This window comes from Neolamprologus multifasciatus, chromosome 16 (assembly GCF_963576455.1).
Source record: "Neolamprologus multifasciatus chromosome 16, fNeoMul1.2, whole genome shotgun sequence".
Lineage (NCBI taxonomy): Eukaryota > Metazoa > Chordata > Actinopteri > Cichliformes > Cichlidae > Neolamprologus > Neolamprologus multifasciatus.
In genome coordinates, this window is record NC_140454.1 from 9947104 (window position 1) to 9965119 (window position 18016).

At 34.5% G+C, this 18016-nt stretch overlaps 1 long non-coding RNA gene across 4 annotated transcripts; it reads right to left on the minus strand.

Moving 5' to 3' along the window:
• Nucleotides 1–4869: 4869 nt before the first annotated feature.
• LOC146500275 (uncharacterized) lies at nucleotides 4870–15287 on the minus strand. 4 transcript variants are annotated; one of them, XR_014869809.1, is made up of 6 exons: nucleotides 15037–15287; nucleotides 12878–13926; nucleotides 9247–12776; nucleotides 8036–8741; nucleotides 6118–7732; nucleotides 4870–6016 (listed from the first exon to the last, which is right to left on the minus strand). It is a non-coding gene; the product is annotated as an uncharacterized LOC146500275 (long non-coding RNA). The 4 variants fall into 4 exon arrangements; XR_014869811.1 differs by having other exon boundaries at nucleotides 4870–7732; nucleotides 9247–10555; nucleotides 10858–12776; nucleotides 15037–15286; XR_014869810.1 differs by having other exon boundaries at nucleotides 4870–7732; nucleotides 9247–9851; nucleotides 10153–12776; nucleotides 15037–15286.
• Between the last annotated feature and the right edge of the window lie 2729 nt (nucleotides 15288–18016).

An 18016-nucleotide genomic window follows, 5' to 3' on the forward strand; every position in this document is an offset into this window, starting at 1 on the left:
ACTGAAAAAAACAAAGGAAAACGTTCGCATTAAAAGGTGTTCAAACAAGTACAAGATATTTACAATAAGCAGACCTCATTACAAGAAAGTGTCTTTCCAACACTGAAAACACAGAGGCCAACTTTAACATTAAAAGGTGTTCAAACAAGTACAAGATATTTACAATAAGCAGACCTCATTACAAGAAAGTGTCTTTCCAACACTGAAAAAAACAAAGGAAAACGTTCGCATTAAAAGGTGTTCAAACAAGTACAAGATATTTACAATAAGCAGACCTCAGTGCAAGAAAGAGTCTTTCCAACACTGAAAAAAACAAAGGAAAACGTTCGCATTAAAAGGTGTTCAAACAAGTACAAGATATTTACAATAAGCAGACCTCATTACAAGAAAGTGTCTTTCCAACACTGAAAAAACAAAGGAAAACGTTAGCATTAAAAGGTGTTCAAACAAGTACAAGATATTTACAATAAGCAGACCTCAGTACAAGAAAGTGTCTTTCCAACACTGAAAAAAACAAAGGAAAACGTTCGCATTAAAAGGTGTTCAAACAAGTACAAGATATTTACAATAAGCAGACCTCAGTACAAGAAAGTGTCTTTCCAACACTGAAAACACAGAGGCCGACTTTAACATTAAAAGGTGTTCAAAAAAGTACAAGATATTTACAATAAGCAGACCTCATTACAAGAAAGTGTCTTTCCAACACTGAAAACACAGAGGCCGACTTTAACATTAAAAGGTGTTCAAACAAGTACAAGATATTTACAATAAGCAGACCTCAGTACAAGAAAGTGTCTTTCCAACACTGAAAAAAACAAAGGAAAACGTTCGCATTAAAAGGTGTTCAAACAAGTACAAGATATTTACAATAAGCAGACCTCAGTACAAGAAAGAGTCTTTCCAACACTGAAAAGCACAGAGGCCGACTTTAACATTAAAAGGTGTTCAAACAAGTACAAGATATTTACAATAAGCAGACCTCATTACAAGAAAGTGTCTTTCCAACACTGAAAAAAACAAAGGAAAACGTTCGCATTAAAAGGTGTTCAAACAAGTACAAGATATTTACAATAAGCAGACCTCAGTACAAGAAAGAGTCTTTCCAACACTGAAAAGCACAGAGGAAGACTTTAACATTAAAAGGTGTTCAAACAAGTACAAGATATTTACAATAAGCAGACCTCATTACAAGAAAGTGTCTTTCCAACACTGAAAAAAACAAAGGAAAACGTTCGCATTAAAAGGTGTTCAAACAAGTACAAGATATTTACAATAAGCAGACCTCAGTACAAGAAAGAGTCTTTCCAACACTGAAAAGCACAGAGGCCGACTTTAGCATTAAAAGGTGTTCAAACAAGTACAAGATATTTACAATAAGCAGACCTCAGTACAAGAAAGTGTCTTTCCAACACTGAAAAAACAAAGGAAAACGTTAGCATTAAAAGGTGTTCAAACAAGTACAAGATATTTACAATAAGCAGACCTCAGTACAAGAAAGTGTCTTTCCAACACTGAAAAAAACAAAGGAAAACGTTCGCATTAAAAGGTGTTCAAACAAGTACAAGATATTTACAATAAGCAGACCTCAGTACAAGAAAGTGTCTTTCCAACACTGAAAAAACAAAGGAAACGTTTGCGTTAAAAGGTGTTCAAACAAGTACAAGATATTTACAATAAGCAGACCTCAGTACAAGAAAGTGTCTTTCCAACACTGAAAAAACAAAGGAAAACGTTCGCATTAAAAGGTGTTCAAACAAGTACAAGATATTTACAATAAGCAGACCTCAGTACAAGAAAGTGTCTTTCCAACACTGAAAAAACAAAGGAAACGTTAGCATTAAAAGGTGTTCAAACAAGTACAAGATATTTACAATAAGCAGACCTCAGTACAAGAAAGTGTCTTTCCAACACTGAAAAAACAAAGGAAACTTTAACATTAAAAGGTGTTCAAACAAGTACAAGATATTTACAATAAGCAGACCTCATTACAAGAAAGTGTCTTTCCAACACTGAAAAAACAAAGGAAAACGTTAGCATTAAAAGGTGTTCAAACAAGTACAAGATATTTACAATAAGCAGACCTCAGTACAAGAAAGTGTCTTTCCAACACTGAAAAACACAAAAGAAAACTTTAGCATTAAAAGGTGTTCAAACAAGTACAAGATATTTACAATAAGCAGACCTCATTACAAGAAAGTGTCTTTCCAACACTGAAAAAAACAAAGGAAAACGTTAGCATTAAAAGGTGTTCAAACAAGTACAAGATATTTACAATAAGCAGACCTCAGTACAAGAAAGTGTCTTTCCAACACTGAAAAACACAGAGGCCGACTTTAGCATTAAAAGGTGTTCAAACAAGTACAAGATATTTACAATAAGCAGACCTCATTACAAGAAAGTGTCTTTCCAACACTGAAAAAAACAAAGGAAAACGTTCGCATTAAAAGGTGTTCAAACAAGTACAAGATATTTACAATAAGCAGACCTCAGTACAAGAAAGTGTCTTTCCAACACTGAAAAAAACAAAGGAAAACGTTCGCATTAAAAGGTGTTCAAACAAGTACAAGATATTTACAATAAGCAGACCTCAGTACAAGAAAGTGTCTTTCCAACACTGAAAAAAACAAAGGAAAACGTTTGCATTAAAAGGTGTTCAAACAAGTACAAGATATTTACAATAAGCAGACCTCATTACAAGAAAGTGTCTTTCCAACACTGAAAAACACAAAGGAAAACGTTTAGCATTAAAAGGTGTTCAAACAAGTACAAGATATTTACAATAAGCAGACCTCATTACAAGAAAGTGTCTTTCCAACACTGAAAACACAGAGGCCGACTTTAACATTAAAAGGTGTTCAAACAAGTACAAGATATTTACAATAAGCAGACCTCAGTACAAGAAAGTGTCTTTCCAACACTGAAAAAAACAAAGGAAAACGTTCGCATTAAAAGGTGTTCAAACAAGTACAAGATATTTACAATAAGCAGACCTCAGTACAAGAAAGTGTCTTTCCAACACTGAAAAACACAGAGGCCGACTTTAACATTAAAAGGTGTTCAAACAAGTACAAGATATTTACAATAAGCAGACCTCAGTACAAGAAAGTGTCTTTCCAACACTGAAAACACAGAGGCCGACTTTAACATTAAAAGGTGTTCAAACAAGTACAAGATATTTACAATAAGCAGACCTCATTACAAGAAAGTGTCTTTCCAACACTGAAAAAACAAAGGAAAACGTTAGCATTAAAAGGTGTTCAAACAAGTACAAGATATTTACAATAAGCAGACCTCAGTACAAGAAAGTGTCTTTCCAACACTGAAAAAAACAAAGGAAAACGTTTAGCATTAAAAGGTGTTCAAACAAGTACAAGATATTTACAATAAGCAGACCTCAGTACAAGAAAGTGTCTTTCCAACACTGAAAAAACAAAGGAAAACGTTCGCATTAAAAGGTGTTCAAACAAGTACAAGATATTTACAATAAGCAGACCTCATTACAAGAAAGTGTCTTTCCAACACTGAAAAAAACAAAGGAAAACGTTAGCATTAAAAGGTGTTCAAACAAGTACAAGATATTTACAATAAGCAGACCTCATTACAAGAAAGTGTCTTTCCAACACTGAAAACACAAAGGAAAACTTTCAGCATTAAAAGGTGTTCAAAAAAGTACAAGATATTTACAATAAGCAGACCTCATTACAAGAAAGTGTCTTTCCAACACTGAAAAAAACAAAGGAAAACGTTCGCATTAAAAGGTGTTCAAACAAGTACAAGATATTTACAATAAGCAGACCTCAGTACAAGAAAGAGTCTTTCCAACACTGAAAAGCACAAAGGAAAACGTTCGCATTAAAAGGTGTTCAAACAAGTACAAGATATTTACAATAAGCAGACCTCATTACAAGAAAGTGTCTTTCCAACACTGAAAAAAACAAAGGAAAACGTTCGCATTAAAAGGTGTTCAAACAAGTACAAGATATTTACAATAAGCAGACCTCATTACAAGAAAGTGTCTTTCCAACACTGAAAAAAACAAAGGAAAACGTTCGCATTAAAAGGTGTTCAAACAAGTACAAGATATTTACAATAAGCAGACCTCAGTACAAGAAAGAGTCTTTCCAACACTGAAAAGCACAGAGGCCGACTTTAACATTAAAAGGTGTTCAAAAAAGTACAAGATATTTACAATAAGCAGACCTCATTACAAGAAAGTGTCTTTCCAACACTGAAAACACAGAGGCCGACTTTAACATTAAAAGGTGTTCAAAAAAGTACAAGATATTTACAATAAGCAGACCTCATTACAAGAAAGTGTCTTTCCAACACTGAAAAAAACAAAGGAAAACGTTCGCATTAAAAGGTGTTCAAACAAGTACAAGATATTTACAATAAGCAGACCTCAGTACAAGAAAGTGTCTTTCCAACACTGAAAAAAACAAAGGAAAACGTTTGCATTAAAAGGTGTTCAAACAAGTACAAGATATTTACAATAAGCAGACCTCAGTACAAGAAAGTGTCTTTCCAACACTGAAAAAAACAAAGGAAAACGTTCGAATTAAAAGGTGTTCAAACAAGTACAAGATATTTACAATAAGCAGACCTCATTACAAGAAAGTGTCTTTCCAACACTGAAAAAAACAAAGGAAAACGTTCGCATTAAAAGGTGTTCAAACAAGTACAAGATATTTACAATAAGCAGACCTCAGTACAAGAAAGAGTCTTTCCAACACTGAAAAGCACAGAGGCCGACTTTAACATTAAAAGGTGTTCAAACAAGTACAAGATATTTACAATAAGCAGACCTCATTACAAGAAAGTGTCTTTCCAACACTGAAAAAAACAAAGGAAAACGTTTCGCATTAAAAGGTGTTCAAACAAGTACAAGATATTTACAATAAGCAGACCTCAGTACAAGAAAGAGTCTTTCCAACACTGAAAACACAGAGGCCGACTTTAACATTAAAAGGTGTTCAAACAAGTACAAGATATTTACAATAAGCAGACCTCATTACAAGAAAGTGTCTTTCCAACACTGAAAAAAACAAAGGAAAACGTTCGCATTAAAAGGTGTTCAAACAAGTACAAGATATTTACAATAAGCAGACCTCAGTGCAAGAAAGAGTCTTTCCAACACTGAAAAGCACAAAGGAAAACGTTCGCATTAAAAGGTGTTCAAACAACTACAAGATATTTACAATAAGCAGACCTCATTACAAGAAAGTGTCTTTCCAACACTGAAAAAAACAAAGGAAAACGTTCGAATTAAAAGGTGTTCAAACAAGTACAAGATATTTACAATAAGCAGACCTCATTACAAGAAAGTGTCTTTCCAACACTGAAAAAAACAAAGGAAAACGTTCGCATTAAAAGGTGTTCAAACAAGTACAAGATATTTACAATAAGCAGACCTCAGTACAAGAAAGAGTCTTTCCAACACTGAAAAGCACAGAGGCCGACTTTAACATTAAAAGGTGTTCAAAAAAGTACAAGATATTTACAATAAGCAGACCTCATTACAAGAAAGTGTCTTTCCAACACTGAAAACACAGAGGCCGACTTTAACATTAAAAGGTGTTCAAAAAAGTACAAGATATTTACAATAAGCAGACCTCATTACAAGAAAGTGTCTTTCCAACACTGAAAAAAACAAAGGAAAACGTTCGCATTAAAAGGTGTTCAAACAAGTACAAGATATTTACAATAAGCAGACCTCATTACAAGAAAGTGTCTTTCCAACACTGAAAAAAACAAAGGAAAACGTTTGCATTAAAAGGTGTTCAAACAAGTACAAGATATTTACAATAAGCAGACCTCAGTGCAAGAAAGTGTCTTTCCAACACTGAAAAAAACAAAGGAAAACGTTCGAATTAAAAGGTGTTCAAACAAGTACAAGATATTTACAATAAGCAGACCTCATTACAAGAAAGTGTCTTTCCAACACTGAAAAAAACAAAGGAAAACGTTCGCATTAAAAGGTGTTCAAACAAGTACAAGATATTTACAATAAGCAGACCTCATTACAAGAAAGAGTCTTTCCAACACTGAAAAGCACAGAGGCCGACTTTAACATTAAAAGGTGTTCAAAAAAGTACAAGATATTTACAATAAGCAGACCTCATTACAAGAAAGTGTCTTTCCAACACTGAAAAAAACAAAGGAAAACGTTTGCATTAAAAGGTGTTCAAACAAGTACAAGATATTTACAATAAGCAGACCTCATTACAAGAAAGTGTCTTTCCAACACTGAAAATCACAAAGGAAAACTTTCAGCATTAAAAGGTGTTCAAAAAAGTACAAGATATTTACAATAAGCAGACCTCATTACAAGAAAGTGTCTTTCCAACACTGAAAAAAACAAAGGAAAACGTTCGCATTAAAAGGTGTTCAAACAAGTACAAGATATTTACAATAAGCAGACCTCAGTACAAGAAAGAGTCTTTCCAACACTGAAAAGCACAAAGGAAAACGTTCGCATTAAAAGGTGTTCAAACAAGTACAAGATATTTACAATAAGCAGACCTCATTACAAGAAAGTGTCTTTCCAACACTGAAAAAAACAAAGGAAAACGTTCGAATTAAAAGGTGTTCAAACAAGTACAAGATATTTACAATAAGCAGACCTCATTACAAGAAAGTGTCTTTCCAACACTGAAAAAAACAAAGGAAAACGTTCGCATTAAAAGGTGTTCAAACAAGTACAAGATATTTACAATAAGCAGACCTCAGTACAAGAAAGAGTCTTTCCAACACTGAAAAGCACAGAGGCCGACTTTAACATTAAAAGGTGTTCAAAAAAGTACAAGATATTTACAATAAGCAGACCTCATTACAAGAAAGTGTCTTTCCAACACTGAAAACACAGAGGCCGACTTTAACATTAAAAGGTGTTCAAAAAAGTACAAGATATTTACAATAAGCAGACCTCATTACAAGAAAGTGTCTTTCCAACACTGAAAAAAACAAAGGAAAACGTTCGCATTAAAAGGTGTTCAAACAAGTACAAGATATTTACAATAAGCAGACCTCATTACAAGAAAGTGTCTTTCCAACACTGAAAAAAACAAAGGAAAACGTTTGCATTAAAAGGTGTTCAAACAAGTACAAGATATTTACAATAAGCAGACCTCAGTACAAGAAAGAGTCTTTCCAACACTGAAAACACAGAGGCCGACTTTAACATTAAAAGGTGTTCAAAAAAGTACAAGATATTTACAATAAGCAGACCTCATTACAAGAAAGTGTCTTTCCAACACTGAAAAGAACAGAGGCCGACTTTAACATTAAAAGGTGTTCAAAAAAGTACAAGATATTTACAATAAGCAGACCTCATTACAAGAAAGTGTCTTTCCAACACTGAAAAGCACAAAGGAAAACTTCAGCATTAAAAGGTGTTCAAAAAAGTACAAGATATTTACAATAAGCAGACCTCATTACAAGAAAGTGTCTTTCCAACACTGAAAAAAACAAAGGAAAACGTTCGCATTAAAAGGTGTTCAAACAAGTACAAGATATTTACAATAAGCAGACCTCAGTGCAAGAAAGAGTCTTTCTAGCACTGAAAAGCACAAAGGAAAACGTTCGCATTAAAAGGTGTTCAAACAACTACAAGATATTTACAATAAGCAGACCTCATTACAAGAAAGTGTCTTTCCAACACTGAAAAAAACAAAGGAAAACGTTTGAATTAAAAGGTGTTCAAACAAGTACAAGATATTTACAATAAGCAGACCTCATTACAAGAAAGTGTCTTTCCAACACTGAAAAAAACAAAGGAAAACAGTTCGCATTAAAAGGTGTTCAAACAAGTACAAGATATTTACAATAAGCAGACCTCAGTACAAGAAAGAGTCTTTCCAACACTGAAAAGCACAGAAGCCGACTTTAACATTAAAAGGTGTTCAAAAAAGTACAAGATATTTACAATAAGCAGACCTCATTACAAGAAAGTGTCTTTCCAACACTGAAAACACAGAGGCCGACTTTAACATTAAAAGGTGTTCAAAAAAGTACAAGATATTTACAATAAGCAGACCTCATTACAAGAAAGTGTCTTTCCAACACTGAAAAAAACAAAGGAAAACGTTTGCATTAAAAGGTGTTCAAACAAGTACAAGATATTTACAATAAGCAGACCTCAGTGCAAGAAAGTGTCTTTCCAACACTGAAAAAAACAAAGGAAAACGTTCGAATTAAAAGGTGTTCAAACAAGTACAAGATATTTACAATAAGCAGACCTCATTACAAGAAAGTGTCTTTCCAACACTGAAAAAAACAAAGGAAAACGTTCGCATTAAAAGGTGTTCAAACAAGTACAAGATATTTACAATAAGCAGACCTCAGTACAAGAAAGAGTCTTTCCAACACTGAAAAGCACAGAGGCCGACTTTAACATTAAAAGGTGTTCAAACAAGTACAAGATATTTACAATAAGCAGACCTCATTACAAGAAAGTGTCTTTCCAACACTGAAAAAAACAAAGGAAAACGTTTGCATTAAAAGGTGTTCAAACAAGTACAAGATATTTACAATAAGCAGACCTCAGTGCAAGAAAGAGTCTTTCCAACACTGAAAACACAGAGGCCGACTTTAACATTAAAAGGTGTTCAAAAAAGTACAAGATATTTACAATAAGCAGACCTCATTACAAGAAAGAGTCTTTCCAACACTGAAAAGCACAGAGGCCGACTTTAACATTAAAAGGTGTTCAAAAAAGTACAAGATATTTACAATAAGCAGACCTCATTACAAGAAAGTGTCTTTCCAACACTGAAAAGCACAAAGGAAAACTTCAGCATTAAAAGGTGTTCAAAAAAGTACAAGATATTTACAATAAGCAGACCTCATTACAAGAAAGTGTCTTTCCAACACTGAAAATCACAAAGGAAAACTTCAGCATTAAAAGGTGTTCAAAAAAGTACAAGATATTTACAATAAGCAGACCTCATTACAAGAAAGTGTCTTTCCAACACTGAAAAAAACAAAGGAAAACGTTCGCATTAAAAGGTGTTCAAACAAGTACAAGATATTTACAATAAGCAGACCTCAGTGCAAGAAAGAGTCTTTCTAGCACTGAAAAGCACAAAGGAAAACGTTCGCATTAAAAGGTGTTCAAACAACTACAAGATATTTACAATAAGCAGACCTCATTACAAGAAAGTGTCTTTCCAACACTGAAAAAAACAAAGGAAAACGTTCGAATTAAAAGGTGTTCAAACAAGTACAAGATATTTACAATAAGCAGACCTCATTACAAGAAAGTGTCTTTCCAACACTGAAAAAAACAAAGGAAAACGTTTGCATTAAAAGGTGTTCAAACAAGTACAAGATATTTACAATAAGCAGACCTCAGTACAAGAAAGAGTCTTTCCAACACTGAAAAGCACAAAGGAAAACGTTAGCATTAAAAGGTGTTCAAACAAGTACAAGATATTTACAATAAGCAGACCTCATTACAAGAAAGAGTCTTTCCAACACTGAAAACACAGAGGCCGACTTTAACATTAAAAGGTGTTCAAACAAGTACAAGATATTTACAATAAGCAGACCTCAGTACAAGAAAGTGTCTTTCCAACACTGAAAAAAACAAAGGAAAACGTTCGCATTAAAAGGTGTTCAAACAAGTACAAGATATTTACAATAAGCAGACCTCATTACAAGAAAGTGTCTTTCCAACACTGAAAAAAACAAAGGAAAACGTTTGCATTAAAAGGTGTTCAAACAAGTACAAGATATTTACAATAAGCAGACCTCAGTGCAAGAAAGTGTCTTTCCAACACTGAAAAAAACAAAGGAAAACGTTCGAATTAAAAGGTGTTCAAACAAGTACAAGATATTTACAATAAGCAGACCTCATTACAAGAAAGTGTCTTTCCAACACTGAAAAAAACAAAGGAAAACGTTCGCATTAAAAGGTGTTCAAACAAGTACAAGATATTTACAATAAGCAGACCTCAGTACAAGAAAGTGTCTTTCCAACACTGAAAACACAGAGGCCGACTTTAACATTAAAAGGTGTTCAAAAAAGTACAAGATATTTACAATAAGCAGACCTCATTACAAGAAAGTGTCTTTCCAACACTGAAAACACAGAGGCCAACTTTAACATTAAAAGGTGTTCAAAAAAGTACAAGATATTTACAATAAGCAGACCTCATTACAAGAAAGTGTCTTTCCAACACTGAAAAAAACAAAGGAAAACGTTTGCATTAAAAGGTGTTCAAACAAGTACAAGATATTTACAATAAGCAGACCTCAGTGCAAGAAAGAGTCTTTCCAGCACTGAAAAGCACAAAGGAAAACGTTCGCATTAAAAGGTGTTCAAACAAGTACAAGATATTTACAATAAGCAGACCTCATTACAAGAAAGTGTCTTTCCAACACTGAAAACACAGAGGCCAACTTTAACATTAAAAGGTGTTCAAAAAAGTACAAGATATTTACAATAAGCAGACCTCATTACAAGAAAGTGTCTTTCCAACACTGAAAAAAACAAAGGAAAACGTTCGCATTAAAAGGTGTTCAAACAAGTACAAGATATTTACAATAAGCAGACCTCAGTACAAGAAAGAGTCTTTCCAACACTGAAAACACAGAGGCCGACTTTAACATTAAAAGGTGTTCAAAAAAGTACAAGATATTTACAATAAGCAGACCTCATTACAAGAAAGTGTCTTTCCAACACTGAAAACACAGAGGCCAACTTTAACATTAAAAGGTGTTCAAACAAGTACAAGATATTTACAATAAGCAGACCTCAGTACAAGAAAGTGTCTTTCCAACACTGAAAAAAACAAAGGAAAACTTTAACATTAAAAGGTGTTCAAAACAAGTACAAGATATTTACAATAAGCAGACCTCAGTACAAGAAAGAGTCTTTCCAACACTGAAAAGCACAGAGGCCGACTTTAACATTAAAAGGTGTTCAAACAAGTACAAGATATTTACAATAAGCAGACCTCATTACAAGAAAGTGTCTTTCCAACACTGAAAAAAACAAAGGAAAACGTTCGCATTAAAAGGTGTTCAAACAAGTACAAGATATTTACAATAAGCAGACCTCAGTACAAGAAAGAGTCTTTCCAACACTGAAAAGCACAGAGGCCGACTTTAACATTAAAAGGTGTTCAAACAAGTACAAGATATTTACAATAAGCAGACCTCATTACAAGAAAGTGTCTTTCCAACACTGAAAAAAACAAAGGAAAACGTTCGCATTAAAAGGTGTTCAAACAAGTACAAGATATTTACAATAAGCAGACCTCAGTACAAGAAAGTGTCTTTCCAACACTGAAAAGAACAGCGGCCGACTTTAGCATTAAAAGGTGTTCAAACAAGTACAAGATATTTACAATAAGCAGACCTCAGTACAAGAAAGTGTCTTTCCAACACTGAAAAGCACAGAGGCCGACTTTAACATTAAAAGGTGTTCAAACAAGTACAAGATATTTACAATAAGCAGACCTCAGTACAAGAAAGTGTCTTTCCAACACTGAAAAAAACAAAGGAAAACGTTTGCGTTAAAAGGTGTTCAAACAAGTACAAGATATTTACAATAAGCAGACCTCAGTACAAGAAAGAGTCTTTCCAACACTGAAAAAAACAAAGGAAAACGTTCGCATTAAAAGGTGTTCAAACAAGTACAAGATATTTACAATAAGCAGACCTCAGTGCAAGAAAGTATATTTCCAACACTGAAAAAAACAAAGGAAAACTTTAGCATTAAAAGGTGTTCAAACAAGTACAAGATATTTACAATAAGCAGACCTCAGTACAAGAAAGTGTCTTTCCAACACTGAAAAGCACAGAGGCCGACTTTAACATTAAAAGGTGTTCAAACAAGTACAAGATATTTACAATAAGCAGACCTCAGTACAAGAAAGAGTCTTTCCAACACTGAAAAAAACAAAGGAAAACTTTAACATTAAAAGGTGTTCAAACAAGTACAAGATATTTACAATAAGCAGACCTCAGTACAAGAAAGTGTCTTTCCAACACTGAAAAAAACAAAGGAAAACATTAGCATTAAAAGGTGTTCAAACAAGTACAAGATATTTACAATAAGCAGACCTCAGTGCAAGAAAGAGTCTTTCCAACACTGAAAAAAACAAAGGAAAACTTTAGCATTAAAAGGTGTTCAAACAAGTACAAGATATTTACAATAAGCAGACCTCATTACAAGAAAGTGTCTTTCCAACACTGAAAAAAACAAAGGAAAACGTTCGCATTAAAAGGTGTTCAAACAAGTACAAGATATTTACAATAAGCAGACCTCAGTACAAGAAAGTGTCTTTCCAACACTGAAAAGCACAGAGGAAAACTTTAGCATTAAAAGGTGTTCAAACAAGTACAAGATATTTACAATAAGCAGACCTCAGTACAAGAAAGTGTCTTTCCAACACTGAAAAAAACAAAGGAAAACGTTAGCATTAAAAGGTGTTCAAACAAGTACAAGATATTTACAATAAGCAGACCTCAGTACAAGAAAGTGTCTTTCCAACACTGAAAAAAACAAAGGAAAACGTTAGCATTAAAAGGTGTTCAAACAACTACAAGATATTAACAATAAGCAGACCTCAGTGCAAGAAAGTGTATTTTCAACACTGAAAAAAACAAAGGAAAACTTTAGATTTAAAAGGTGTTCAAACAAGTACAAGATATTTACAATAAGCAGACCTCATTACAAGAAAGTGTCTTTCCAGCACTGAGAAGCACAAAGGAAAACTTTTACATTAAAAGGTGTAAAAACAACTACAAGATATTTACAATAAGCAGACCTCAGTACAAGAAAGTGTTTTTCAAACACTGAAAAGCACAGCGGCCGACTTTAACATTAAAAGGTGTTCAAACAACTACAAGACATTTACAATAAGCAGACCTGAGTACAAGAAAGTGTCTTTCCAACACTGAAAAAAACAAAGGAAAACTTTAGCATTAAAAGGTGTTCAAACAAGTACAAGATATTTACAATAAGCAGACCTCAGTACAAGAAAGAGTCTTTCCAACACTGAAAAGCACAGAGGCCGACTTTAACATTAAAAGATGTTCAAACAAGTACAAGATATTTACAATAAGCAGACCTCAGTACAAGAAAGTGTCTTTCCAACACTGAAAAACACAGAGGCCGACTTTAACATTAAAAGGTGTTCAAACAAGTACAAGATATTTACAATAAGCAGACCTCAGTACAAGAAAGAGTCTTTCCAACACTGAAAAAAACAAAGGAAAACTTTAGCATTAAAAGGTGTTCAAACAAGTACAAGATATTTACAATAAGCAGACCTCAGTACAAGAAAGTGTCTTTCCAACACTGAAAAAAACAAAGGAAAACTTTAGCATTAAAAGGTGTTCAAACAAGTACAAGATATTTACAATAAGCAGACCTCAGTGCAAGAAAGTGTCTTTCCAACACTGAAAAAAACAAAGGAAAACTTTAGCATTAAAAGGTGTTCAAAAAAGTACAAGATATTTACAATAAGCAGACCTCATTACAAGAAAGAGTCTTTCCAACACTGAAAAGCACAGAGGCCGACTTTAACATTAAAAGGTGTTCAAAAAAGTACAAGATATTTACAATAAGCAGACCTCAGTACAAGAAAGTGTCTTTCCAACACTGAAAACACAAAGGAAAACTTTAGCATTAAAAGGTGTTCAAACAAGTACAAGATATTTACAATAAGCAGACCTCAGTGCAAGAAAGGGAGGTGGGGAGAATCACTTTCCACTTCAATGACAGGCTTCACCATCCAAATCTTCATGAGAAGAGGGGAGGGTGAGAGGGCGATGTACTCACCTTTACTGACACGCTCGGTATCAGTGTCCCATGCTTCATCAGAAGAGATGGGGCTCAGGAGACTGTCATCAAGGATCTTGATGACTTCAGAAAGGTTTCGTTCACGGGACGTTCAACAATGTAGTCAAGATAGCCTGTAAGGAAACAAGTTTAAAATAACATTAGGAATGTAGTAAACACCCAGTGCTAAAGCTACAGGCTTCATTTATGTCAAACTGAATGACACTTTACTTGTTCATGTGAGAAGAAAACAAGATTTCAACTATGTCCACAATCATTAAGTGAAGATCCATTTTTTAAAGAAGAGCAAATCTCTGCCAAGGCAGCTCACTCTGTGCACACTACACTTTTAAGGTAACAGCATTGTATTTTGTATAGTTCATTTTGTTTATTTATTCTTTTTAAAGCTTTATGCAAACACTACGTTGGAGTAGGGTAATGGATAATAGGTAGTGATTTGTAAAGAACTGGACATGAATAGCTTATCATATAAATATAGTATAGTAAATTTATAACTAACTTCGCAGCTCATTCCCTTATTTTTTTTTTAATTCTTTCATTAACGATGTAAAATATAACGCAACATTTAAACTCCCCATGTACCAATTCCATGTCCTAAATATTGCAATACAAAAAAACGCAGTAGAACTCCAAGCACAATTTTAAAAATAAAACACATTTTTGTAACAGTTTGACTTCATGATTATTTTTGACTATGATTAATGGTTTCAATATTCTTTTTTATATTATTTTATTTTTATTATTTTTTTATCATCGCATTATGTAGCTGGGAAAAAGTTATAGTTTATTTAAATGAAACCTTTGATCCAGAGAAGAAAATGATGTTAGGACCTACAGGGGTTCTGGTATGTTTACTCCTATATGTTCTACCATTGTGAGGACATCTGTTACCATAGAAACTGATATACACATATATATATGTATATTTGGGGGAGGGGGGCATTTTACGAATTTTAAGCTAATTTTAACCATTGCACTGGAAAAAAGTGTCAAATTTGAAGGCTTCAAATCAAAATAACACCTTTTTTCACATTCATACACCAGTCGGGAATAAATTCTACACCTCTCCTGGAAAATTTTAAGCATACAAGCAATTTACCGGGAAAAGTCTTGGAATACACTTATTTTGATCACATTAAAACTTGATATTCAAACTGGAACTTGTTAAATTATTATAGTCATCTAGTGACTCTTAAAATAACTGAAGAAATTTTGAAATGTACCAGGTGACTGTCGACAACTCGGGGTCCACGACGAGCCATCTTCAAGCTTCGCTGTTATGATGAAACACAAGTACAAAAGATCCAAAGATGCAGTAGTTGTTGTCGCTTTCTAGTAAAATCCGCTTTCTGTAGAAATATTCTCTAAAAGTTATCTTTCCACAAGCTGAGCTTGGAGCAGGTCAAGACAAGTCCAAGAGCAAGTGTAAAGGAACGACTGGAACCTTGTGCAGCATTCATATACCTACAGCGGGCCATGGTTACGGTTGCTAACATGCATGTGCACGTGATAGAACTATATGAACTGAGCCCATCGCAGTGTAATTTACAGTAAAGTTATGGTCATTTATAGTTACTGCCTTTGTCACCCTTTATGTGGGATGTCTAATAACCATGTAGGTATATCCAGAAATAAACATAGATATTAGAAAGCAGTAAGTCAGTGCCTGAGATGTTTGCTTGAGTGAAAATCATTAGCATAGCTCATGCTAATATTACATTTTCACATTTTTCTTTTCAAAGGTAACAAAAACTTAGCGTTCTCGCTACTTACCATGCTGTAATACAGGTATATCCTAGCAATGACAACATTTAACAAATGTCTTTTAAAATGCTAGCCGTGCTAATTAGCCTTAGGATTGCTTGAGGTCTTGTTTGCAGCTGACAAAAATCCTTAGAACCTAGAAACTATTATTCTTACCACTGTGCTGTGTTTATGTCATAGCAAGAACCTATAACGATTATTGACATTTGACCTCACTGTATGATTATAGCAGCTGTGTGTTATGTCATGGCACGTTTAAAAAATGCCACCTGAAATTTATGCAACCAGTGCAAGGAGGGGGGTTCTTGAGAGTTTTGTACTTTCATCTGATAACACATACTGTTTATGTATATTTAACACAACGGGCAAGGGATTCTGGTATAATTATAATTAACACAGATTGTGTAGTCTTTAAATAGACGAGCATTTTTAAAAGCACATATTATTTGAACACTTCAGTAACTTATTTTTAGTTTTGCTGCATATACGTTGAATGCAACTAAATCACATTACCTTGACTTATTTCTAATTCAACACGTAATATAAACACTGTATGCTTATTTTAAAAAATAATAATTAAAACACTCCTTGTAATGCGTTGAAATCAGCCCAACTTTTATTTTTTAATTTAAATAAAGCATTTCAGCCAACATACTGGACACTGTTCTGCTGAACAACACACATATTTCCAATATTGTAGCTGGTGTTACTTAATAATTTATTATTTTATTTGTCAAACAATTTAAAACTTTAATAACCTTTCAATAAAACAAAGTCTCAGATTTAATTATTCTGAAACTAAGTTCAAGCTTCCCATAACTTTTTATTGCAAGTTACATTACTAATATAATAAACATAAAATGTTTTTATTGTTCATCCACAAGTGCAGTCTCTGGCTCAAACAACACAGAGGCTTGGTATGTTCGTTTGTCAGTCGAGGCATTACTGCTTGAATGCCTGTCATGAATTTAGCTCATCCAAATGCAATTGTCTGAAGAAAGTCTTTAACACTGTCCTAACTTCCCTTAAGTACAGTGGCAGTAGATGTGGGCTGTAGATGCAATGACCTTGAACCTGCAGGTGACCACACCATCTGTGATCGAGAGCTCATCTCTCCTGGTGTCCTGCAAGGAAACAACAATATTCTTTAGAACACCAAGTTATATTTGGTCTACTTATTTAATTTATCTGTGGCCAGGTTGTGGGGGCAGCAGCCTAAGCAGAGAACTCCAGACCTCCTTCTCCACATCCACCTCCTCCAGCTTATCTAGGGGAACTCCATCATGTCTTGGGTCTGATTCAGGGCCTCCTCTTGGTGGGAGACGGCCAGTACACCTCACCTGGGAAACGCCCAGGAGGAATCCTTGTCAGATGCCAGAACCACTTTAACTGGCTCCTTTCAATATGGATAAGAGAAAAATACAGAAAAAAAACATGTTCTGTCTGTGATAGACTATATATAAGACATCAACAGGGCGTTTTTACCTAGAGAAGTGATGATCACTTGATTCTTTTTCTCATTTTCAGATCATTGTAAGTACAAATGGTTGTGCGTGAAAATTCAAAGATCATCAGTTTGTGAAATAGTCAGAACAGCCCGACTGTTTATGTTTTTTTAAACATAATGTGTGTGTGTTTGCAAAATATATACAATGTGCAGGGGTCCAGAGCTCCAAAGGAAGGAAATTGCACACAACCACACTCTCTTCTGTTTACACACACTGCTCTTCTGTCACTCACTCCTTCTCACTCCATGGCACTCAGCCGAACTCGGGAATCTGGGACAGGTTACAGGGGCAGGTCTAGGGAATCTATTTACAGAGACAAATAGTTAGAAAAAAGCTAGAGAATCACAAGGAAATAAGATGAGGAATTTGCCGGGGCTACATGAACTCAGGTTGTACAACGATCCAGCATTGAGACGCTCTGAGCCACAAGTAGTTGCTAGGGAAACTAGGTCAATGACCAGCAGTTGGTGATAATCAGTCCAGGTGCGTGGGCCAAGGGCAGGAGCCCATAATGAGCTCTGCCCAGACAGACAGGAGGCAGTGGAGAGAGAGCAAGAGAGGAAACAAAAATCAACAAACATGTCCAAGAGTGAGCTAGCTGGGGAGATACAGACACCCAGAACATCATCATTCCCAACGTGTAAAATACTGGTGATTTGTCGCACCCCTAGGGCTCTCATACTGAAGCAAAAGGTATCTTTCTACATCCTTATTATATGCTCTGGGTTCTCAATTGACTCCAATATAAACCCGCTCTCGGTAAGAGATGCTTAGAGGCTCCAGCCATCCATTCAAACACAAACACATCAAAGTATCACTAATAATTAAACAATAAAATAGCTTCATGTTGTGGCCATCACATAGTGTTTTCCAAAGTGATTCAGGATCTGAAAGTGAACAGATTTAACATACATAACGCTTTGTTAGGTTT